Source organism: Stenella coeruleoalba (assembly GCF_951394435.1).
Source record: "Stenella coeruleoalba genome assembly, chromosome: 18".
NCBI classification, from domain to species: domain Eukaryota; kingdom Metazoa; phylum Chordata; class Mammalia; order Artiodactyla; family Delphinidae; genus Stenella; species Stenella coeruleoalba.
Genome location: NC_137164.1, coordinates 77,093,432 through 77,118,005, shown reverse-complemented (window position 1 = coordinate 77,118,005; position 24,574 = coordinate 77,093,432). Strand labels below are relative to the sequence as shown.

The 24,574-nt window shown below is 55.3% G+C and overlaps 1 protein-coding gene across 8 annotated transcripts in view; it reads right to left on the bottom strand.

Annotated features, from left to right (window-relative positions):
- ATP11A (ATPase phospholipid transporting 11A) overlaps nt 1-24,574 on the bottom strand; it is a 122,228-nt gene that overhangs the window by 61,627 nt on the left and 36,027 nt on the right. The window lies entirely within an intron of this gene.

Here is a 24,574-nt window from a genome sequence, read left to right as displayed (position 1 = left end):
CTGGACCCCCCCTACAGACAGGCAGCCCCGGCACGGGGCCCCGGACCCCCCCCCACAGACAGGCAGCCCCAGCACGGGGCCCTGGACCTCCCCCCACAGACAGGCAGCCCCCGCACGGGGCCCTGGACCTCCCCCCACAGACAGGCAGCCCCGGCACGGGGCCCTGGACCTCCCCCTACAGACAGGCAGCCCCGGCACGGGGCCCTGGACCTCCCCCCACAGACAGGCAGCCCCGGCACGGGGCCCTGGACCTCCCCCCACAGACAGGCAGCCCCGGCACGGGGCCCTGGACCTCCCCCCACAGACAGGCAGCCCCGGCACGGGGCCCTGGATCTCCTCCCACAGACAGGCAGCCCCGGCACGGGGTCCTAGCCCCTTGCTCAGCGTTGTCAAGAACAAACAGAGACAACGAAAGGAAACACACGGCCACGCTCCGGGGGCCCAGCCCGTCCCATCCAGCACCGTGTCCAGCCTTTGTGGCTTCAGGGAACCTTCACTTTTTTTTTTTTTTTTGCGGTACGCGGGCCTCTCACTGCTGTGGCCTCTCCCGTTGCGGAGCACAGGCTCCGGACGCGCAGGCTCAGCGGCCATGGCTCACGGGCCCAGCCGCTCTGCGGCACGTGGGATCCTCCCGGACCGGGGCACGAACCCGTGTCCCCTGCATCGGCAGGCGGACTCTCAACCACTGCGCCACCAACTTTAACACAAACATGAAAATCCTGGAAACCTTCCGCCTAAACTCTGAAGACAGCGGCTCCGCGGCGGCCGGGCACAGGCACAGGACCCCGTCCCCAGGGAGGCACGGCAGAGGAGGCTCATTAGGGCCAGTTCATACCCTGGGCACAGGCCGGCTTTACCGTAATCATCCAACACCTCAAATACCGATCGCCCGCTCGGCGCTGTTCTAACTGTACAGGTCGGGGTACAACACCTGCCTGTGGGACGAGGCCAGAAAACAAACCCAACACGACATATTCCGAGGGACTCGCCATGTCATCGCAACACCAGCTCCTTTGGGGATGAACCTCGTCCTACTCAGCCCTGCGTGACAGCGCAGGGGCGGGGCTCCATCCCTGCAGCCGCGCGGGCTGTCGGGTCCCCTGCAGACGACAGCAGCAAGAAGCGGCCAGGCAAACCCTGCCCCAGAGCTGGTCCTCCGCCCGGACGTGCAAGAGGAAAATGAGTCCCACCTTCCCCAGAGACACCATCAACTCTCCTCGCAAGTCTCGGGACTTCAGGGGTGTTTACATCCTGCTGCTGAGCCAGACGGCAGGTAACGTGTCCAAATTACAAAGGCAGAGCTGTTTACAAACTGCCAACAGAAATAAACCCACTCCCCATCTCTCCACCAGCGTGTCCTAAACCGGGCAGCGACCTCAGCAGACTTTCTGCCCTGTTCGATCCGACACACACACAGGCGAGAAGAGACCACCGTCAGGGCACAGAGGCTGAACCTCCGATGGAAAGAGGCCCTGAACCTGCGAGGCCAGCTTTCCTCCAGCTTCAGGAAGGCCCGGGGGGCGCCGGAGACACTTCACTAAGAGCTGCGGGGCAGGGAGGGGCCGTTGTTCCTGTGCTGCCCGGGCCTCTCCTCAGGGGTGGGGGAGGAGCTGAGTCAGGACAGGAGCGGGGTGACCTGGGGAGGGTGAACCTCCTAAGCATCCTGCACCCCTTCGCTCCACACCAGCCCCCTCGACTCTGAAACCCACCCTCCCTGCTGTGATGCCTTCGGCTGCCACCTCCAGGCCCCCCTGGAGCAGGGACAGGGCTTCAGAGCCTGCATGTGCCCCTAAGGTGACACGGCTCAGCCCCCAACACGTGTCACCTGTGGAAGGCGGCTTTGCAGGTACACCTGAGGCCCCGGCTACACCTGAGGCCCCGGCTACACCTGAGGCCCCCGGTACACCTAAGTCTCCGGGTACACCTGAGGTCCCAGGTACACCTATGGCTCCGGGTACATCTAAGGCCCCGGGTACATCTAAGGTCATGGGTACACCTTAGACTGCAGGTACACCTAAGGCCCCGGGTACACCCTAGGCCCCCGGTACACCTGAGGTCGCAGGTACACCTGAGGTTGGCAGCTGCACCCCCAGGGCTCTGTGGACATGAGAGGGAAAGTTCCCCACCGCGGGCTCAGTGCAGAGGAGCACCGCAGGTTGTAACGCAGAAGAAGGATGAGGTAACCCAAAGTGCCACCCGCCCCTCCCTGGGCCACGTCGACCACAGACGAAGCATCCAGCTTACCGGGAGCTGGAAGGGCACCGCTGCTCGTCTGCTCAGAGGGCACGCAGCCAGCAGGCCCACGGGGCTTCCGAGACAGGCTTGGGGTGCAGAAGGGCTCAACCAAGGGGCTGCAGGAAGGGTTTCCTTGGCTGCAGACTAAGCAGTGTGTGCGTGAACAAGGGCCGCAGGCACGACGTCCTGGGAAACTGCTAGAGACCAGCGGCCCGATCCTGGGGGTGGCGGGCAGGAGGCAGCTCCCCTGCATCAGAACCCTGGGCGGCCACAAGAAACTGTGCCGGACACCCTCCCGGGGGTGGCAGGAAGGTGGGTGAGACCCGGCCCCACAGATTTCCACGTTCCTGGGGAATCACAAGACGTTCCACCAAAACGCAGGTGAACCAGACGTCAAGGCTTTGCCTGCATGGCCCCTGAGGATGCGTGAAAGGTCCCCAGGGTTGCCCTAGAAAATACTCGCAAATCATATCTAATGAGGGATCGGTATCTGGGATAGACAGAGGCCATCGCAACCAATAATGAAAAGACAAATAAGGAGATTTGACTAGACTTTCTCCAAAGATTTACAATGGCCAACATCACATGGGAAGATGCTCAAAACCAACGGCCCTCAAGGAGGTGCAAATCAAACCCTGCACAGGCGGAAGGCGCCAGACTCAAAGGAGCAAACGCTGGATGACGTTTGTGTGAAGCGTCCAGCACAGCCAAATCCACGGGGACGGAAAGCGTGGTGGTGGCCGCCAGGGGCTGCGGGAGCCGCTGCCTGGGTACCGGGTTTCTTCGGGGCGATGAAAATGTTTTAAAATTAGATTGTGATGGGGACTTCCCTGGCGTCCAGTGGTTAAGACTCTGCACTCCCAATACGGGGGGCACGGGTTCAATCCCTGGTCGGGGAACTAAGATCCTGCCTGCCGCACGGTGTGGCCACAAATCAATCAGTCAATCAATCAAATTAGATTATGGCGATGCTCCATAACTTGGTTCGGTACTAAATTCCACTGAACTGTACTCCTTGAACAGGCGGGTTTAGGATCTATGAATTTTGCCTCAGTAAAGCTGTCGGTTAGGTCTCGCCATGAATTCCTGGGTCCCGAGCATTGCCCGTCACTTGCTTCTGCGTCCGTGCTGAGACCCCACCCTGCGTCAGTGCAGCAAACCTCACGTCTCTGAAGCTGAGATGGGCCCTTCCTTCCCAGACAAATCCACTCCCTCCTCTTACCACAGTGAAGCTTGGGTTTTACCAGAATGAGGGATCCTCTCCATTTTAGGGAAAACGAATAACATCTTTAAGGTTTGGTTTTTAACAGATAGCATTTCCTGATGGATAAAACTGAGCTGGGTGCGTTTCCGAAGGAGAACGCCCAACAGCCGAGGAGCTGGAAAAGAAGAGATTACATCTGGGGTAAAATGGGAGGAACACGGCAAGCAGTGCGCCCTCGCTCTCTGGGCCTGAGCCAAGGAAACACCCCACTTCTAGGGGCCTCGCGGGGCCATCAGGCATGTCAGACGCAGTGGCCGCGCCTTCAACAAGTTCGCCATCAGCCTTGTTAGGATGTGGGGCACAGTAGCCTGAGCGTTAACGTCAGAAAGCACACAAGGACAGAAGAGAGTCTAAAATACGCCGGAAATCAATTTCACCCAGCGTTAGTCACCTAATGGGAGTTTTGAATTTCAGCTGAAACAAACAGAACCTATTAGCTGAGTTACATGTCGGACTGGAACGTAAACATGTAATCTAGCCTCGAATTACCAGATCAATTTTTGTAGAGGTGGTTCCACCTAACAACCATCTCTTTCTTTCTTTTTTTTTGTATTTATTTATTTTTGGCTGCGTTGGGTCTTCGTGGCTGTGCGCGGGCTTTCTCTAGTTGTGGCGAGCGGGGGCTACTCTTCGTTGCGGTGCGCGGGCTTCTCACTGCGGTGGCTTCTCTTATTGCGGAGTATGGGTTCTGGGCACACGGGCTTCAGTAGTTGTGGCACGTGGGTTCAGTAGTTGTGGCTCGTGGGCTCTAGAGTGCAGGCTCAGTAGTTGTGGCACATGGGCTTGGTTGCTCCGCGGCATGTGGGATCTTCCCGGACCAGGGCTCGAACCGTGTCCCCTGCATCGGCAGTCGGATTCTCAACCACTGCGCCCCCAGGGAAGTCCCCTAACGACCATTTTTCAAATTTACAGGGATCCAATGACAAAGCAATTCCTTGTTCTGGTGTCTGTTTATTGCTTTAAAAGGCAGCATTTCTTGTTTGACGGGTAAGAAGATGATACAGCACTGAGGGTGTTTCTAAACTTGAGACGTTTCTCTGGCTCAGTTTCCCCAGCACTTCAGCTTCCCCGTGATGCGGAGTATGTGATGTGGCCCCTTCTGTCACCCCTGCCCACACCCACGGGTGTCTGTCTGCACCCAGGGAGCCTTCACTCACTCCTGCTTCTGCAAGCCTTACTCGGGAGCAATGGTTAAAGTGATGCTCCGTAAGTGGAACCCATGGGTTTAACTGCTGATCAGATCAGAGTTCTCTGCGTGAATCACCGGCCCTCGCAGGGCCAGTAAGCAGAGTCTGGACTTCCCACGGTGAGGCAGGAGCCCAGGTGTGCACCCTTTCTCCTGTCACTGGACCAGTGCCCTTGGCCTCTGCCGGAGCCCCTCTCCACGGACCTCACTCGATGGGAACAACAGGCCCTTCCTTCCCAGACAGATCCGGGCCTCGGCACGGCTCCCAGTGGCATTTTCCTGCCGTGGACATATTTCCCAACACAAAATTGTTTGGATCACAGAAGCACCAGCGATGGTCCACTTCACTGGGAAACACTGACCATCTGGAAAATGAAGACGTCGGCTGACCTAAACCGTAATTTACTGGGTCCAGAACCAAACTAAAAATAAAAACTCTAACCACAGACGACTTTTGGCCTGCTCTGGGCTCTCCTAATTCGATAGCTCACAGCAGCAGATAAAGAGTCCTGTGCTTGGGGCGCCCGGGCGGGAGGCTGGGACTGGGCTGGACAGGACAGAGCACTGGCCGCCACTGACCCCCTCATGAAACGCACAGGAGCAAAAACAACAGTGACGTTTTTGACAAAAATAAGTTTCCAGACGAGGCTGCAGATGAAGCAGATACAATCATTCCTGCGACTTCAACGTGAAAAAAGGCAGCAGCAATCAAAGGTGGGTTTCCGTCCAGTTTCCCGCCGTGACCCCCTCACGACGCACATCATCAGGGCCTGTGCAGAGATGCAGCCTCGTCTCTGGTCGTGGGTTGGGGGAGGGTGCAGGGGCTCAGACCTCCCTACGGGGGAGCAGGTTGCAGCTCAGCTCGCGCAGGCGGGTTACCTGCCACCACCTGTCCCATGGAGGCCACAGAGGCCCGGCTCCCCTGGAAAGCAGGCCCGGGTGGGTCCCCCGCATGCTGCCTGGGGAGGGGCTGGGAGGACACAGGGAGGACGGATCACGTCCCTGCCTGTTCAGGGGGCAGTCTCCGTGCTGGGGGCACAGCTCCCCCACGTAGAAGTCAGGGAACCAGCCTATCGACGAGAAGCAACGACTCCAGGCTGAGCTGATGCAGTCAGTGTGGAGGTGCGGGCGAGCTGGGCCAAGTGAGTGACCAGGCGGTGAAACGAGAGAGCCCGGGGAAGGGAGACGAGGTTTACAGCGTCGGAGAAAGAACCTCACCCGCAGGTCTTAGATGTGAGCCCAGTTCCCCGGCCCGGGCCAGAGGGGACCCAGCCTGTCAGCTCCTCCCCCAGAGAGAAGGGCAGGGAGTCCTGAGTCCCTGACCAGATAAGTACTGCCCTGTGAGCCAGCGGCGAGGGCTCCCACGGTCCAGAGCACAGCACAGCGACCCCGTGTCCCCTGGAGCGTCAGGAGGGTGACGGGGTCACAGGCCAGACGGTCCCCGTGCTGGGGGGGTGTTGGTGCCGGCAGGGGGCATTTATGAAGAAGGGACAGAAAAGGGAACAGAGGCCCAGGTTCCGAGGAGGCAGAGGGGCGGGCTGGGCACCTGTCAGGGACCTGTCCAATTTCTGCATCTGCCCCCAACCTGCTAACCTCACCGAGGCTGTTGGCTCCTCCCCGACGTCCCCCCCACGGAACAGCCCCTCTTTACAACAGGTGTACATCCTGGTGCGTCCCCGGCTGTTCACATTACAGTGCAACTGCAGTAGCCTCCGCAGAAAGAAACGTGGATAAAGACGCCAGAACACGGACAATGCGAAGAAGAATTAGCCACGCACGCGGGCCAGCAGAAACTACAGCACGAGGATGGCGGGTGGGAACCAGTTAGCCTGAGAGAGATGCTCAAATGATCAAGGATCCAACCGCAGTGCTTCATACGGCACTAGAAAAGCTGTCACCAGGAGGCCGGCAGGAGGACCACGTGATTTCTATATTTACTTCCCAGGAAAGACTGTCCCCTTCCAGAGACGAATTAGCCAGAAAACTAAGGTCACCCACTTCCCACACAGAAACGTGTTGGTGTACATGGGGCTTTTCACAGCCGAAATTATGCACCTTCCGCCGCACTGGAGGCATATTTTCTAAATATTGAATATATATCTAATGAAGGACCCGCAGGGCTGAGTCAGGAATTACGGCAAACTGCGTGGTGACAATACCGACTAATTGGATAACGACATCCACAGAGCCGCTTCAGAAACGTGGCTCGGCTGGCTGGCCTCGGCCTGGAAACGGGCTGCCTGAAACCCGCGCGAATCTCCGAAACCCCGAAGCGAAGAGTCTATTTCGGGGGAGATACCGGCCTGGGAGCCCGAGGCTGAGGCCAACCCCGCAGTGGTCTGTGTGTCAGGCCCGGGAAGGTGACCACCGGGGGCCACCAACAAGTCCCGAGACCTGGGCCGGGCTGGCGGGGGCAGAAGCGGGAGGGGAGAGCAGGGCGGCTGCCGTGTTGTCTGCACGTGGCGCCCCCCGTGACCGGGAGCCCCCCTCCTGACGGCCCAGCTCGCCCACCGTTCCGCCCCTCCCCAGGGAAGCCCACTGTGACCCTCCTCCAAGGGGGTCAGAAGGTCTGGCCCCTCCCCTGGCTCAAGGCGCAGGCCTCTGCATGACTCGTCACACCTGCACCGCTCCCGCCCACTTCCCGACAGGTGCTCAACATGAATGGTCTCACCATCGTGACTCACTCCCCAGACGTGAAAACATAACTGAGTGTCTCTCCCTGTGTGTGAAGCCCACTCAAGAAACGCGGGTATTTCCTCGTCCACTCTTGAGGCCATTCCTTCATCTTCACTGTGTCACCAAACACTCTCAGAGGAAGGAACAGTTAGATGGAGGCTGGGCGCCAGCCAGGAAGGCCTCTTCCAGGGGCGGGGTGGGCCCAAGGCCTGCAGCACAAGGTGGAGGGCCTGAGGAAGAAGCTTCCAGAACAGGGAGCCGAAGGCCAGGACGGGCCGGAGGTGAGGGCCTTCACACCACCTGCGCCACAGGCCCAAGGTGCGCCAGGCAACTGAGAGCAGGGAGGACAGGCGACACCGGCCAGCTGCACCGTAGGGTCCCAGGGTCTCCCCGTGTAACTAAGCAACCATTCCAGACCCCAGCCCGTCCCGCTTCTTGCCGCTCCAATCCTGCTTCTTGGCAAACAACTTGGGTAACGTTGCCGGTTCTGCCTTTCTGAGCCTCAAGTCAGGCCTTCTTGAATCGGTGTCTCCTGGGCTCAATTCGGCTCCAACAAAACTTTTCTATTCCTATTATAGACTGTTTATTGATTCTTTTCATTGAAAATGAAATACAGACAGCCCCACCCCCAGAATAAGAATGACAGATTATACAGCCTAGGGGAGGACCGGGTGTCCCAGAGCTTCTGGGGCCCCTCCTTCACTGCCTATCCCTGTGCTGGACTTCGCAGCCAGCATCCCCGTCAACAAGCTGCCCGGAGACCCCGTCTGGGCCAGCCAGGTGGCAGGAGGGGCTGAGAGCAAGCCCACCGGGGGCCGGCATCGTCCGGGGCAGAGTCTCCCTGCGTCCCGCCCTGCCCATCCCTGGAGCGCTTCTCACCCCGTCAGACCCAGGGTCCCCTCCTGTTAGTAAACCCCTCTTACCGTCCCCTTGCTATGAAATTCCTAGGAACAGCCCCAACTAACCCCAATAACTCGTACAAAGCACTGGGAGGCTCTGATTCCAAAGGGAAGATGGAAGGAACACAAGTTAGGAAAACCACACACGCATCTCAGCCCGTACGACACAGACACGGCTCCACCTGAAACTTCAGGAGTGATGTCACCAGGGCTGCACGGCTACAACCAGACAGACACCCTGGGTCTGTGTCAGGCACAACCAGACACAACACTCTTGCTTTACTGGGCTCTGACACCATGAGCAGAGATACCACAGGCTACGTGACTTTCCACAATGGGAACCAGTCCTGGTAAGGTTCTGATGAAAATAACATAAACTCTCCCCACAATTTACGTAACAGCTGACGTTTCTGTTTGTTTTTTTTTTTAAATATTTATTTATTTATTTTTGGCTGTGTTGGGTCTTCGTTGCTGCACGCAGGCTTTCTCCAGTTGCAGCGAGTGGGGGCTACTCTTCATTGTGGTGCGGGGGCTACTCTTCATTGTGGTGCGGGGGCTTCTAATTGCAGTGGCTTGTTGCTGCAGAGCACGGGCTCTAGGTGCGTGGGCTTCAGTAGTTGTGGCACGTGGGCTCAGTAGTTGTGGCACGTGGGCTCAGTAGTTGCGGCACACAGGCTTAGTTGCTCCACGGCATGTGGGATCTTCCCGGACCAGGGCTCAAACCCATGTCCCCTGCATTGGCAGGCGGATTCTTAACCACTGTGCCACCAGGGAAGCCCACAGCTGATGTTTTGAAATGTACTGGGATTTGTTTTAATCAGATCTGGTGAGTCACACAGAACCAGAAACGACTGTCCTGGCGGAGGGAGCTGTTACATCACAGATCCCCGGAAACAGGAGCAGGCCAGGCGGGCAGGGCCACATGGGGTGGCTGCAGGGGGGAGGGGGATGGAGGGAAACACAGCAAGGCTGGTGCCCCACAGCTGGGCTGCACAGAGCCTCAGAGGTGCTGCCCTGTTCCCCACACACGACTCATTCATTATTAGAAACTAGAGCGGGAGGGGCAGGCAGTGAGAAACCTCAATGCAAGAGGCAAGTCCCAAGGAGGAGGGGCGCGGTGACCACCCCCTCTGCCGGGACCTTCAAATCCACAGAGACGGAAACAGGAAAAGGCTCCGGGGCTTTCCCCGCATTTGATTTCTGGGGTCAAACACCTTTTGTCTTTAATAAAGAGAAGCAGCAGGAGCGTGATGGGAACGCCCAGGCCTCCACCATCCAGAGCTGGCAGATATGAACACTTGTGATGTCTGACTCTGGACCTTTGAGAGCTAACACCTCATGGACAGAGCTGCAGCCCCCAATTTCCCCCTTCAGCCCCGCCCCCTCCCCACGAGGCACATCTGATGGATGGTGAACTCTGGGGGCGTCCCAAAGGTGAGGTCACACGCAGGGTCCACGTTAATCCAGCCACGAGCCACGCACACGACCTGCTGCAGTCGTGAGTCCCCAGATGTGTCTCACAACGGCAGCATGCGTGCTAATCCCCTCCAACCCGCTGTTTCACCCAGGGTCGTGGGAACGCGGCTGTAACGGTGACTCTGAGACAACGGCTTACCTATAGGGATAGACACAGACTGGGCCCATCCTTTTAACCCACTGCAAACCCCAGAGAAGGAACTTACAAGTGACCCATGCACCCGAGAGGTTTTCCCCCAGATGTTTCACGCCGAGACAGACATCCTCGTGTGGGCGTGAGCCTCTCTGGGGGTCACTCTGGAAGAGGAGGCCGGACAGTAAACCACGGGCAGGCACATTTTGGGGGAGCCGACGCGTTCTGAACGTACACCCCAGCAGGTCTGACCCCCAGGTCCCCCCCCCCGCCAGCTGTCACGGGCGTATCCACGCGGCCGAGCTGACTGTCTGAGGAAAGAGCTCGCTGCCTTCCCGGCTGCCGCGCTGGGACCCTCGTGAGCTGTGAGCTCTGCGTCATTTATCCACTTTTCTCTCCTGGGTTTTCTTTTTCTCACAGATTCACAGAAGCCTGTTACAGGTGACAGACACTGAAGCGCTGCACACCTCCTCCCTGCGGTCACTTCTCTTTTAACTTTTATAGTCTTTCGCGTAGAGTTTTACACTGTGATGCAGTCAGACTTACCCATCTTTCTGCAAAACTTTGTACACGTTGATATTTTTAAAGGAGATGTTACCTGACTTCCGTTCCTAGGTGATACAAATGTGATGGCTGATTGATTTACTGATCTGAAGACCCCACCACATAATCTGACAGACGAAGGAACGATAAAGTTCCAGTAAGAGGAACTGATTAGCCCAAAGCAGCAGGTCCAGGGCAAAACCCAGGAGTCTGATTCCCCACCCGTGTCCCCGGGCTGCGCTGTCAGGACCAGGTGTGCTGTCCCACCTGTCAGGGCCAGGAGCTGAAATAAGATTCCAAGTAGTCAAGCTTGGCTGGGTAAATAATTAGGGGAGAGTAAAAACCTTTCATAAGTGTTGGCTATCATGTTGGCTATCATGATCTTGAGTAGATGAAAGCCCCGCGACAGCAAGGATCATATTTAATGCTGTTTTCTACCTTCTGTCAGGGTCAGAAGCACAGGCAGCTGGGGACTGCCCTGGCAGTGCAGTGGTTAAGCCTCCGCGCTCCCAGTGCAGGGGGCCCAGTGTCGACCCCTGGTCGGGGAACAAGATGCCTCCCGCTGCGACTAAGACGCGCAACCAAATCAATAAACAAATAAACAGGAAACACGAGCACCCGCAGGGCTGGGCAGGTAACCAAGGGGGCGAGATGGGCGTGTCCCGTGGCTGGGCAGCCCCTCCTCGGGCAGCCGTGGGGCGGCAGGGACAGCTCGGGACCACTGGCTGAGCCAAGGAGTTTCAAGGCTTTGTAAGAGCACAGGCAGGACACGCCACGACATCCGGCCTGGGGGCCACGGCCCGCGGATGAGGCGGTATTTGTCCAATGTGTACAATGCGTGGCGCCATCCCAGCACCAGTAACTGCTGAAAAGGCTGTGGACTCGACAAATAAAGCACGTACTACAGAAAAAACTACCATCCTTTCTCAGCCACGGTACTTTAAAACTCGGCTTGTTTTGTCCAATTCCTATCAAAGCAATAGTATTATGGGCAGCGTTGTGGCCGTCGTTACCATCTTAGACAGACACGGCTCGGCGTCCGGGAACTCCAGTCTGAGTGGAAGGAGGCGCCCGTCCAGCTGCGAACGTGCCCTTAGTGCCCGTGTGAACTGTCTGTGTGGTTCTGAGCCTGCTGGCCTCGTGCGCCTCAACCCCAGGAAACCCAGGACCTGCACAGGGCAACCAGCATGATCGCACTCTCGTGAGTTCCAGATAATGAGAAAAAAATAAGAGAGGCGACTTTTGTTCCCATCTCTGGACGGCATGCGCAGAGGCTGAGGGACAGGAAGCGCAGCCCACGCGCTGCGGCCAACACCGCAAAACCTTCCTGTTCCTCTCTCCTAATCCCAAGCGGAGCTGTCCTGAGGCATGTGGGCAGAGGGCCTCCTACCAGACGAGGGGACGGGAATTAGTGGCGCAGATCCATCTACAAGGTTCTGTTTTCCACCGTGTGCATTTTTTTTAAGCAAAAAGCAACTCACGTGAAAAACGCATAACTTGTTACCAAGTCGGTTACTATGGTTTTCTAGGAGAAAAACTACACAAGGTCTTTTTTCAATTGACACGTCGTTAATTTGAGTAAGAATTCGAGATTTCAGAATCGATGTCATTCTGCCTGCTTGGCAAAACCAGAACAAAATGAAGTCGCTCTAGGGCTTCCTTGGTGGCAGAGTGGTTGAGAATCTGTCTGCCAATGCAGGGGACACGGGTTTGATCCCTGATCCAGGAAGATCCCACATGCCATGGAACAACTGAGCCCGTGTGCCACAACTACTGAAACCCACGTGCCACAACTACTGAAGCCTGCATGCCTAGAGCCCGTGCTCTGCAACAAGAGAAGCCACCACAATGAGAAGCCCATGCACCGCAACGAAGAGTAGCCCCCGCTCACCGCAGCTAGAGAAAGCCCGTGAGCAGCAACGAAGACCCAATGCAGCCAAAAATAAATAAATAAATTTATTTTTAAAAAAATGAAATCACTCTATAAAAAAACAGATAAAACAAAAGAAAAGCTTCCAAGACAGGCTCCAAAATGCTCCAGATAATCTTGGAAGCATCTTTGACAAGCAAACAGAAGATAAAGAATGTCCACCTCTGATTTTTCCATCAGTAAATGAAGGTCAACTGGCTGAGCTGAGCTCGATGTCGGGGAAATTTTACTGGCGTGCGAGTTCAATGAACTGTTAACATAACCGAGGAGTCAGAGTCCAGAAATACCTGGTTCTTATCCTTGGCCCGTGTCCTCCACATGCTTGAAAATCCCCGTCTTCCAACAACTAGACCCAGGAATGGGCCACAGTCCGGCAGAGGTCCTCAGACTGTCACCCCTTCCCCTGTTCCATGACAGAAACTTCTGGATGAGCTCTCGAAAAACTCAGTACTTGACAAGAGTCGATTTGCGGGTGTCCCGTGTGAGCCGCCCCAGGGAGAAGCCAGGGGGCAGCAGCTGTGAGGACCCAGGCCAGCACGGGCACCTGGGTGACCTGGAGGTGACCACCCTCAGTGAGGCCAGGAGGAGAGGCCTGGAGTCACAGGGCCCAGCTCACCTGCACCAGGATTCCTGGTCCAGAAACTGAGGTGATAACCAGACCTGTTTTAAGGTTGGGGTAATTTGTTACTCAGCAAAGATGACAGATACATGGCAGGTCACAGATTGCTGAACCAGGTCACTGACACACACACACATGTGAGAAGGGCACGAGGTCCGTCCCTCAGAGGAGGAGGGACGAGCAGGACTCCGGTGAGAGCACCCTCCATGTGCCCCTGGTGGACAAGTCCTGAGGTGCTAAGAGCCACAGAGGTCAAAGGCTCGGCCCAGAACACCCGGGGTTCCCAGGCGGACTCCAGAGCTCCCTCACCGCCACCTCCAGGGAAGCACCTCCCGCAGCTGCAGCGCTGCTGGCCTGACCCAAATCGCCTCTGTGCGCCGCTGGCACAGGCCCCGAATGAGGGGCCCAGCAGAGAACGCAGACAGCGTGTCTGCTACCCCACAACGTGCTGGTGGCTCAGGCTGCGGCCACGGCAGAGGGTCGCCCCCCTTCCTGTTTCATGGGCTACATTGTATTTAATCTGCATTTGGGTTGGGTTCTACGGCGTAAGCGTAACGTGACGTCAAGGTATAAGTATTATCATAATAAAGCTAAGTCAAGGCTAGGGTTCTCAGAGACGTGTACACCGCTCTAACCACGCGTCCCTGACGGGAAATCATTCCCGGGGTGCTATTACTGACGACCAGCACCTTCTGTGACGGTAGGCAGCTCGGCCACCTGGAAGGTGGGAGCTGCAGCTTTTCTAGTGTCTGCACGTTTTCAATCCCTTGCACTTAAAATAAAAAAGGCACAGAGCACAGAGGAGCTGAGAGGCAGGGAGCCTGGCGCACGGTGGGCGCCCAGCAACGATTTTCCGAGTGAAGAAATACGAGCATTCCACCTCAGTATAGTCAAACTGGGGCTTCCACTCTACTGGACGACCCCCCACGGTGGAAATGGAGACTCGGAGAGAGTGCTGGGGTCTCACGAGTTCCACGCGGGGTATTCACAGGCGTGAACTGTAACGACCACACCACACGTTTGCAACACGCATCCCAGCCGCCAGCTCAGTCACGTGCATTGTCACACCTGAGCTTTGTGACAACGCTGAAAGATGCCACCTCCCTTGCTGACAAAGACACTGAGAAACAGGCCAGGAAGACGAGCCAGCGCCTCTGTCACCATAAACTAATGTAAAGCAAGGAACGTCCCGGTCACCCGCCGACGCTTGGTGAAGGGCTGCGTGTCCGCTGTGGGATCAACATGTCCACTGGCAGCCCACCTTGAAAAGCTCAGACCGAAATCTAGAACACAAAGAGCAGCTTCCGGAAACTTTAAATTCTAGCTTTTGCAACAGTCCCGAAGGGCAGGGGCCTCGTGTCCCTATTACACACGGGAGCCCGAGGCCAGAGGGACGAGGAGATACCCCACGGGCCGCTAGGGAGCTGCCGACCTGTCAGTACCGGCGGGGACAACCCGTGTAGGACTCGGAGGAAAAGGAGAAAACCCGTCCCTCGTGATGAAGATGAGGCTGGTCCAAGCTGGGGAAGAGTCTGGAAGGTCTGAGGCCAGGCTGGGCAGAGGGAGCTGGGATGCAGCGACCTCCGGGGTTGGCAAACTACGGCCCCAGCTGTGGCACAGGGTTTGCATTTTCAAACGGTTGAAAAAATCAAAAGAAAAATAATTCCTCACGACGTGACAACTGGAGGAAAGCAGAACACCGCCATCTGTAATAAAGTCTTACTGTCAGGCAGCGGCCCTCGTTCGTTACGGCTGTCACAGCTGCACTCGCACCGCAGGACAGATTGGCGTGGACAGACCACGTGGCCTTGCAGCCCGAAATAATTACCATCAAGGCCTTAACAGAGGGTTGCCAGCCCTGCCGACAGGACAGAAGTGTAGGAAGCCTGGGACTTGATCAATGCTTCTTGAAGCTAAAATGATTACAGCTGGTCCATTCTGAATCCCCCCCAGGCCCGTGCATCTTGGTGATCCCCGTACCTCTCCACCACCACCCCAAAAGCTGGAGATACACACGAGATCCCCACGGAGAAAACCCCAGTCTGACAACACTGCGCAGGTGAGGTGGGTGGAGAACAAGTATCATTGTCACTGCAGGTGAAAATGCAAAACTGTGAATAAAAGAGGCATTTCCTTCTGCCTCAGGAATCCCACTTCTAAAAATCTATCCCAAAGACATCCTTGCAAAAATACTATCGATTCACAAGGCTAGTAACTGCGGCGTCACTGTAATAGGAGACTAGCAACCAGTGTCCATGAACGGGCTGGTTGACTCACAAGGGAATATCACCCAGCTGTGTCCATGCAACAGGCTGGTGAGGAAGGACCTCTGGACGTACCGAGAGATCGAGGACGTGACAGTGTTTATGGTTTGCTGTCGTTTGTGAGAAACAAGAAATACGGACATACATTTGGGGGCAATCGGGAAATCTGAACGTGGACCGAAGAGTAGATGCTGGTCAAGAACTGCTACTGGTTTGATGCGGTGTGATGACGAGGCAACACCTACGTTTAAAAAATGTTCTCGTCAGTTACAGACTATGTGAAATACGTAGGGTGAAGTGACCTGGCTCAAGTGCTGGGTTTGGACACTAGCAGGGGAAAAAGGAGCTGTTGCAGGGTAAGGAGGAAACAAGATGGATCGTAACTCAGTTATGGTTGAAGCTGAGTGAGATGGGGTTCATTACGCTGTTATTTCTAAAGGTGTATATGTTTGAAAACGTGTACGATAGAAGGTTAAAACACAGAGGATACGATAAACGTCCATGAACCGCCATCTAACGCAAGAAAACTGAAACCCTGCAATCTGTCATGGGCTGGACTGTGTCCCCCAGAACGACATATCCAAGCCCTTACTCCCGGGGCTTTAGGGTGTGACCTTATGTGGGAACGGGGTCTCACACTGCATTACGAGGGGCCCTAAGTGCAGTGCCCGGTGTCCTTCTCGGAGGAACACAGACACGCGGGCGAGATGGAGACAGAGAGGGGTGGTGCACCTCCAAGTCCAGGAACAAAGAGGATCCCCGCAACCCCAGAGGCAGGAAGAGGACGCTCCAGAAGGACCCTCCCCTGAAGCCTGCGGGGGGAGGCTGGAAACCTACGCCCTGGAAACCTCCAGGGCGTAACAGGACAGAGCCCTGTGTCTTTGGCCCCCGCGCAGCGGTAGTTTTTTTCTGGCCGCTCCAGGAAGAACACACCCCCTCTCTCCTCTGGACCCTCGCCGTGTCATTCCTTCTCCGCGTGCCCAGAGGTGACCACTGTGGTCCTTTGCTCAACGTGATGTTCAGTTTCTTCACATTGACACTTTTATCTCTGTTTTCACTGCTGTAGGATACTCTCGCATATCCTATTGGTACAATTCACATTTTAATTCAAAAGCAGTAAAAGAAAGGACCCCACAAACAGCAGAAATGAGTTCAAAATCTACGATACTTTCCTGCTAAGAGCATAACGTTGAATCAGGTATTGTCAACCTTGGGCAGGAGACCTCTGTCGTGGGGTCCATCCTGTGCGGTGCCAGCAGCATCCCTGCCCACTCGATGCCAGGAGCGTCCCCAACTCTGACAACCAAAACTGCTTCCTGACATCGCCAAGTGCCCCTCGGGTGGCAAAGTCACCCCCGCCCTCACTGAGAACTGCTGCATTAAATATACAAATATTCTGAGGACTTTTAGATGATGGACCACGTAATCTACGTGTTCGCACGATCACATAATCACAATCCTCCACTTACTTTCCAAACTTTGGTTCAAAACTTTCAGCCACACAAATACATTAGCCATTTTTCCTAAAGCATTTTGGCCTCTGAATCCACGCAGGATGCGTGGAAATTCCATTCGCTGCTTATGGTTCCCTTTGCTCCTATACTAATAATCTAGCTTCCTGAGCGGCCTGCTGCAAATAAGGGATCTGCTCCCTGATACGCAATACTGCTCGCCAGCTATGGACGGCGTGAATCTGTGGCTTTACTGTGCCGACCGCGAGGCCAGCTCATTCTCATCTCCTTTCTCCAAACAAGTGTCTACAAAGCGAGGTGATTTTGAAAAAGATAAAATGGTGATGGTGTTCAAGTACCAGTTTTTGCCGAATCTTATAGACCATCTGAGGCCCAGAACGGACTTCCCACGACTGCCGTGGGAAGTCACCTCGTCCTGATGTTCTGATCTATTGCGGTCAGAAGACTCGGGTGAAAAACGAACAGACAGCGCCTGGGCTTTTCGCGTGTGCGCGAGCAGGACGCGTAGGTCGCCCGCGCGCTCCATCCCCTTACAGCAGCAGGTGTAAATAACACCCAGTCTCTCCGCCTCCTCCATTCACTCCGGAGGACTCGCCCCAGAGAGCCCCCGCGTGCAGCCGCTGGAGCCAGGAGGAGCCCCGTCCCGGGAGCGCTGCGCCAGGCGTTCCCGGAAACCCTGGTGTCGCCTGGCGACCCCACGTCTTCTCTTCCGCAGTTTCAGGATGGCGAGAGCCCAGCGCGGTTGTCTGCGATGCAAAGTAACTGCTGGCATCTGCAGCTCCTCCGGTGTCAGACTACAGTACGCGCTTTGTTTGGTAGAAACGTGGGGTGTACTCCACTTAGAAGGCAGTTAAGCTCGGAGGATCAGAACGTCTCTGACGGAAAGTCCTCATTAGTTTTCTCACACAGAAACGCACAACCAGTCAGCAGGGACCGTCCACGTTCTGGGCTGCAGCTCTGCCCCCGACGCACAGGGGCTCCGCCCCCAACCCCCCTTGCCCAGCTTTGCAAACGGCACGGTGCGGCCACCCAGGCCCTGGACCGTGGGCCCGGCCTGGGATGTTCTCACACTCCAACGACCCAGGTCTGTGCTCAGAGACGCCCTTTCCCCGCGGGCGCCGCACAAACAGCCCATCACGCCCACCGGCACCCTCCCCCCGCCTCTCTCTGCGCCCTCACATCCGACAAAGCCGCCCCTGTTTTTACACATGGACCGCCTGACTCGCCGGAACGGAGGCACGAGGGCCCCCGTGACCGCCACGGAGCGGCACTCTCCAGGCAGGGCAGGCACTCGGGCAACGCCGTGGACCGAACGAAGCTGAAAGAGAAACCAAGACCGCCCGCAGGGCAAACAGCCCCTGCACATCTGGACTCTAGGTCCACACATAACCCTCTTCCGGACCTCTTCCCCAGGAAACCCGTGCAGTCTGAGGCCAGGGTGCGGGGCACTGGCTCTTCCACAACATCACAGACAGTCAAGGGTCTGCAGGGACCCCAGAGAAATCAATCCCAAACTCTCCCGTAACACAGTGCAAATGCTGTGCATTTTTATGGCGAGGTGGCATAAAAACCAACAAAACTCCCCTTCACAGCCCACCCTACACCTGACTATCCTGGCAGAGAAAGGCCCGTACCAGCCACGCTGCCAACGTGCAGGGGGCCCTGACCCCCAGCTGCCATCCATTCCACGAGCACAGAATTCCTTTGGAAGGAGACAGACCCTGCATGACATCAACAGACACCAGGCTCCAAGTTCAATGCCCCAGGAAAGGTAACACACCTCAAGTTCCTCAGGTAAGAATGACTGTGCTGTGGGAAGAGAAATGGTCCCTTAAAGCATGTGGCCCCCAGCGGGCATAAAAAGACTGACAAACTGGCCACATGATTATTTTTAAGATCTGCACACCTATGCACGTCCATGTGTACACGACCAAACACACAAGAAGTGTCCGTCACAGTAAAGGGCTGGACCCCAGCCCCAGGCCTTCTCTGAAACTCACCAGCCGCGTCACAAGGGCAACCTTCTTCTTTCTGCGCCTCGATTCCCATCAGCAAATGGAACACAACGCCGCTCCACCTCGTGGACTGTTGTGGAGAGTAAGACCCAGAAATGCCTTAACACAGACTCCACTGCTCTACAAGTGCTGGCTGCCGCTGATAAATAACTGTGACAACAGTCCTCTTGGTTACAAAGGGGAGAACTGCTCACACGTAACCATGAAGAGGTCAGGGGTCGGCCCTGCCAGACAGCCAGCCTCCGTCTCCATGCCAGTCCAAGCTCCAAGCCTCTCAGCATCCCCCCCGAGAGAGCCTGGTCCACAGGATGTCAGCGGCAGAGAAGAGGCAGCACTGAGACGTTCGCGAGGGGCTGACGGAGGCCGGACCGCTCCCAACAGCACGGCTGGGGGCCGGTGCCACCTGCGCTGCCTCCCCCGACCCCCGCCAGCCTCAGTGTCCCTTCTCCCTTCTCCCTTCCAAGCAAAGCGCCCACCTTCCCAGAAGCCAACGTTCCCGCTTTCTTTGATTACTATCTAGGTTCAGTATTTCCCCCAAAGCACGTCTGTATTTCCCTCTTTCTTTCTGACTTCGTGCGTCTCCTTTGCCTGTTCTTACCTAGTGGCCATACTAGATTCTCAATGGCTTGCAATTCTTTTTTTTAATAAATTTATTTTATTTATTTATTTTTGGCTGCGTTGGGTCTTCGTTGCTGCACGCGGGCTTTCTCTAGTTGTGGTGAGCGGGGGCTACTCTTCGTCACGGTGCACGGGCTTCTCATTGCGGTGGCTTCTCTTGTTGCGGAGCACGGGCTCTAGGCACGTGGACTTCAGTAGTTGTGGCTCGTGGGCTCAGTAGTTGTGGCTCGCGGGCTCCAGAGTGCAGGCTCAGTAGTTGTGGCACACGGGCTTAGTTGCTCCGCGGCATGTGGGATCTTCCTGGACCAGGGATCGAACCCGTGTCCCCTGCATCGGCAGGTGGATTCTTAACCACTGCGCCGCCAGGGAAGTCCAAGACTTCTTAAATAAGTGTTTTTAAAAATGCTACAGAAGGACAAGGGAAGGGCACGTGATCAGGATGGACCCCCCCCCCGCCGGGAAGTGTGCAGATACTGGTGATAATCGATTTATTTAGCTGCGCGTTTGTGTTATTATTACTCTTAAACTGTTCGTATACATTACACACACTCTTTTGCATGCTTGATATATTTCATAAACTGTTTACAATCCCTTCCTTCCAAAATGCTAAAAAAGTTTCCATTTCTTAGGGAAGTATGGCATCAGAAATAGAAGGCTGGGGCCAGGGTGACAGATTCCAGCTGGCTCTCAACTCATCCTGCTGGGATGAAGGCCAGACCCAGGAGGGGGCCAGCTGCACATACGGCTACCGGCTACCTCGGGGCTGGGGACTCAGGTGTCACCGGGCCGCATCCGCCCACCCAGAGCCTTGTGCAAATATTACGACTGTGCGCGCTCTGTGAGCTGGAAAAGGGTGGAAGGCACTGCAAAAGCGGGCAGCGGTGGCTGAATTAACAAATTTAAGGTGTTACAGAGACGCCAGCAAGATCTTGAAGCCCTTGTAGCAATCAGAGCTGACCACAGGCTAAAATTTTAATGGTGCAAATACTGAAGATACGGACCTACAAGCAGCATTTTCTGCCTGGTAACAGGGTTTTACAATATTTTGTACATTATATCTGCAGCTGGCTGGCTGACAACACAATTGCTTATTCAGATTAACAAGAAATAGGCGTAAATTCCCATAATTTTAAAGTTGCATTCATACTTAGGATTACTTCTCAGAATAAATACATCCACTGCGTGCTCATCAAAATTAAAAGGTAACAAAGGCCCATCTTGGTCTGTGTAATGGCTTCCAGCCGCTGCCCATAAATGTTTTATGAATTCATCCCATCCTTTCGACTTCGTCTTATCCTTTCTTTTTGCACACAGTCCTACATTTTTTTTTTTTTTTTTTGCAAAAAGCTACAAAGGATCTGTGAGATGTGCACATGAGGCACTCTCTAAGAAAAGCATAGCTTCTTTGAAACACTGCCAGAAAAACTATTTTGCCTTTGCAGTATCTTGCACCATCGGCCCCGTGCTGAGTGGAGCGAATCCTCGCCAGTCAGGGCTCCAGGGACCAGGAGGCGGCCCGGGGGTCGGCCAGCCTGCGGGGACGGCCTGTGCACCGTCACTCTCGCTGTCCGCTCCCTGCCCAGCCCCCCATCGGGACTGGGCATCACGAGCTCTTCCCTGGCTCCCCGACTGGTCTCCCTCAAGGACCCATTTGTGCTGAAGAAACGTTTAAGCAGCACCTGAGGTGAAACATCCCCCGTCCACAGCCAGGCCCTGACTCTGAACTGTCGCGTCCACTGTCGACACACACAGCAGGGACCCACCTCCTACGGCCAGCTTTCCAGAGGCTCCGGCCCCTCTCCCACCCTCCCGAACACACAGCAGATCTAACGGCACAAAACCAGAATCTCAGATCCGTTGCTTATGGGCTGGTTTTACGTCTGATCACTGGTTCCCAGCCCCGTTAGCACATCAGTACCACTTAGGAAGCTTTGGAAAAGCAATCCCAATGCCGCTCAACAACACAAAAATAAACAACCGATCACAACACGGGCAAAGGCCTTGAATCTACATTTCTACAAAGAAGATATACCCGTGGTCCACAGGCACGTGAGAAGATGGTCAGCATCACTGAGCACCAGGGAAATGCAAATCAGGGCCACGATGAGACACAGCCCAACAGGGCGGCCACCGTCAAAACAGAAAACAGCAGGTGCGGGAGAGGACGTGCCGAGAGTGCGCTGTGGAGGTACAACGGTGCAGCCACCCTGGAAAACAGCTTGGAGGCTCCTCACAAAATTAAACATGGAATTAGCATGTGACCCAGCAACCCCACTTCTGGATACGCACCGAAAAGGGCTGAAAGCAGGGAGTCAAAGAGCCATTTGCGTGCCCACGTCCACAGCAGCACCATTCATAACACAGGATCTGAAGCCCGAACGTCTACTGATAGGGTGATGGACACGCAAAAGGCGGTCCACATATACGATGGGATATTGCTCGGCCTCTTCAAAAGGAAAGGAATTCTGACACCTGCCACGGCCTGGATGAACCGCGAGGACACTGTGCTCAGCGACACAAACCACTTACAAAAGGACAAATAATGCACGATCCGTACGAGACGCTTCGACTCACAGAGGCAGAAAGTACATGGTGGACACAGGGGAGGGGCGAGGGTGGGGATTTAATGGCATGGAGCTTCAGCTGGGAAAAGGAGAAAGTTCTGGAGGTCTGTTGTGCTCCAGGGTGAGCACAGTTGACACTACTGCACTGTGCACTGAAGAACAGTCAGGATGGTATATCTTAGGCTACGTGTTCATTAATACATTTACAACATACACAGTAAAAGGAAGAACAATGCCGGGGCCTGCCTCTCAGAGCTTCTCATTTCTTGGGGTGGGAGCTGGGTATCTCCTTTTTTAAAGCTTCTTATTATGATTTTAATATAACCATGACTAGGGACATCTATAAATCATAGACGGCAATTTAAGGCTATTTGTTTATTTGTGTCTTTTTATCTTCTACATCCTGGGTACACAGTAGGTGCTCAGCACTTACAAAACACTCCCAGGACCGCGGACTGAGTAAAAGAAGGAACAATTAGCTGGGTAGTGACGACACTCTAAATAATCATTTTAAACCCTGGGCTAAAATCATAAGAGCTAAATTCTGTTTTAATTGTGTTGCCAATTTCCCTCAAGACTCGTAAGTCTCGTCTGGATCCAGTGCCAATTTCCACTGGGAAGTTAGCAGTGCGGGTCCATGACCACGTGCCGGGCACTGACCAGGCGCCCCCGTGGGCATCCTTCCCAGTTGAGGAAGCAGGGCCTGGGGACTGGCAGTCACCCGTCTTGGGGGACCACAAGTGTCAACAAGGGGTCACGGGACAGTGTCACATGGTAAAGAAAACGGTAACAGAAGTTATAGCCAAAGCCAGTGCTACGGAGAAGCTCGTTTTTGTTTTATTTTTTTAGTTAAGGAGGAAAACATGAACCTCCAAGAGGACAGAGTCTGTTCACTGTGTCCAGATGCAGGGTGGCTGCTTCCCGATGGGCAGCGGGCAGGCCAGGGAGGCGGGGCGCAGGGCGCTGGAGGGACACGGGCAGTGCTGCCCGCACCTCCGCCGCCAGGGCGAGGCCCCCTCTGACAAACAGCTCGCTGGACGCCAGACAGGAAACCCACCTGCGAGGCCACGGCCAGGCAATGGTAGCTCCCACCTCTGCAGGGAGGAGTCTCGGCCTCACATCCCAGCAAAGATCAAAACTTGACTCTCATCACCACGGTAACCCACCGCGCACCACGAACACGGACAGAAGGAAGAGCTGGGGGGTCGGGAGACACCCTTCCATCACCCCAACCACGGTCCTTCCTCCGGATTAGCTCTGCCTCTTTCTGACCTGATAAACCACCAGAGCTACAGTTTAAATCCCTCTCCTTCCACTTGGTTTGAAATACTGCAATTTAGGATCATCTTTTCAGACACAAGTTCCTCATTCTGAAGAGTCTTCACTTGGGCTCTACCTTGGGCCACAGCTGACTCTGCACTGAAACTCATCTGAAAGTGACTCAGGTGCCTGTAAAGCTGGAAGCATGTTTGGAAAAGAACAGGGCAGCCCCTGTGTGTCCTGTGGTCACAGTTCGCAGGATTTACATTAAAATGGTTCCTGCAAAGGCACATCTCGAACTACAGCTGAGTACACAAGGGACACGCCACACCGCACCCTACGCACCAGGATGACTGCGGGTCGGCCAGGTGAGGTGGGTGGAGAAATGTGCCTTCCCGGCAAAAGCCAGGAGAGTCAACTGGGGTTCAGTGAACATCCCAAGTAGAGGTCACTGGACAGGGAGGGCTGGTGAGCAGAGAGCGGGGGGCGGTGCCGTCTGTAAACGGTTAACCACGGTGAAGCTCTATCACTTTCATATGATGTGTCTGGGGGTCACCAAACGGGAGATTCAGAGGTGGACCAGCTGGCAAACTGAGAGGGACTACCCCTGAAATCACCAGAGGAAAGCAGGATAAGTCAACACAGAGGAAAAACACTGAAATCACACCCTTTTAGATCAGCCCAGATCAGGTCAAAGAACAGGGACACTTCCGGTTCTTTGATGAACCTTCTTGCCAAAGAGGAAGGCATTTCTTACTCAAAACAGGCAGGCAGCCAAACTCCCCCCCGTGGAGGTCTGGTTCAGTCTTACCTGTTACGAGTAGTATTATGACTAAAACGGCCACTTTTCACACCAGCACAAAATAGTTTCAAAATGTGAAAACTGGCTTTCCCTCCAACCTGCACTGCTGGTTCAGTCACAACCAGGCACAATCAGGGTCCTTGGCAAACCCCCCAGATCACAGCAAGCCCCCTGGACGACTGGATGGCCCTATTTTTAAACTACAGCGGGACATGCTGAGGCCAGTGCAGATAAACCATGGGTCATTTTCTTCCCTTGAACTACATAAGTCAGCGTAAACGTATTTCCACAGACTCCTCAGCTTCGATGAACCTGTAGCATCTGCGCAGAGTCAGGGTCTGGAGACGCCCCAGGGCCGCCCCCGGCCCTCCCACTTTCTGTCTGACGATGCGCTCATCACTAGCCCCCGGTACTTATGATGCTGTGAAGGGTGAGACAGACGCCCCGCAAAATCCGCGCCCTTCGCCGCTAGGATGAGGGCGTCACGAGCTCTGCTCCGATCCTTGAGATCTTCTCTGCAGGAGCCAGAGCCGGCTAATGACTGCTTCAAAAATCGCTCTGCATCTAGAAAGGCTGTCAGCATCCCCTGTGTCATAAACTACGCTACCTGAGCTTAAA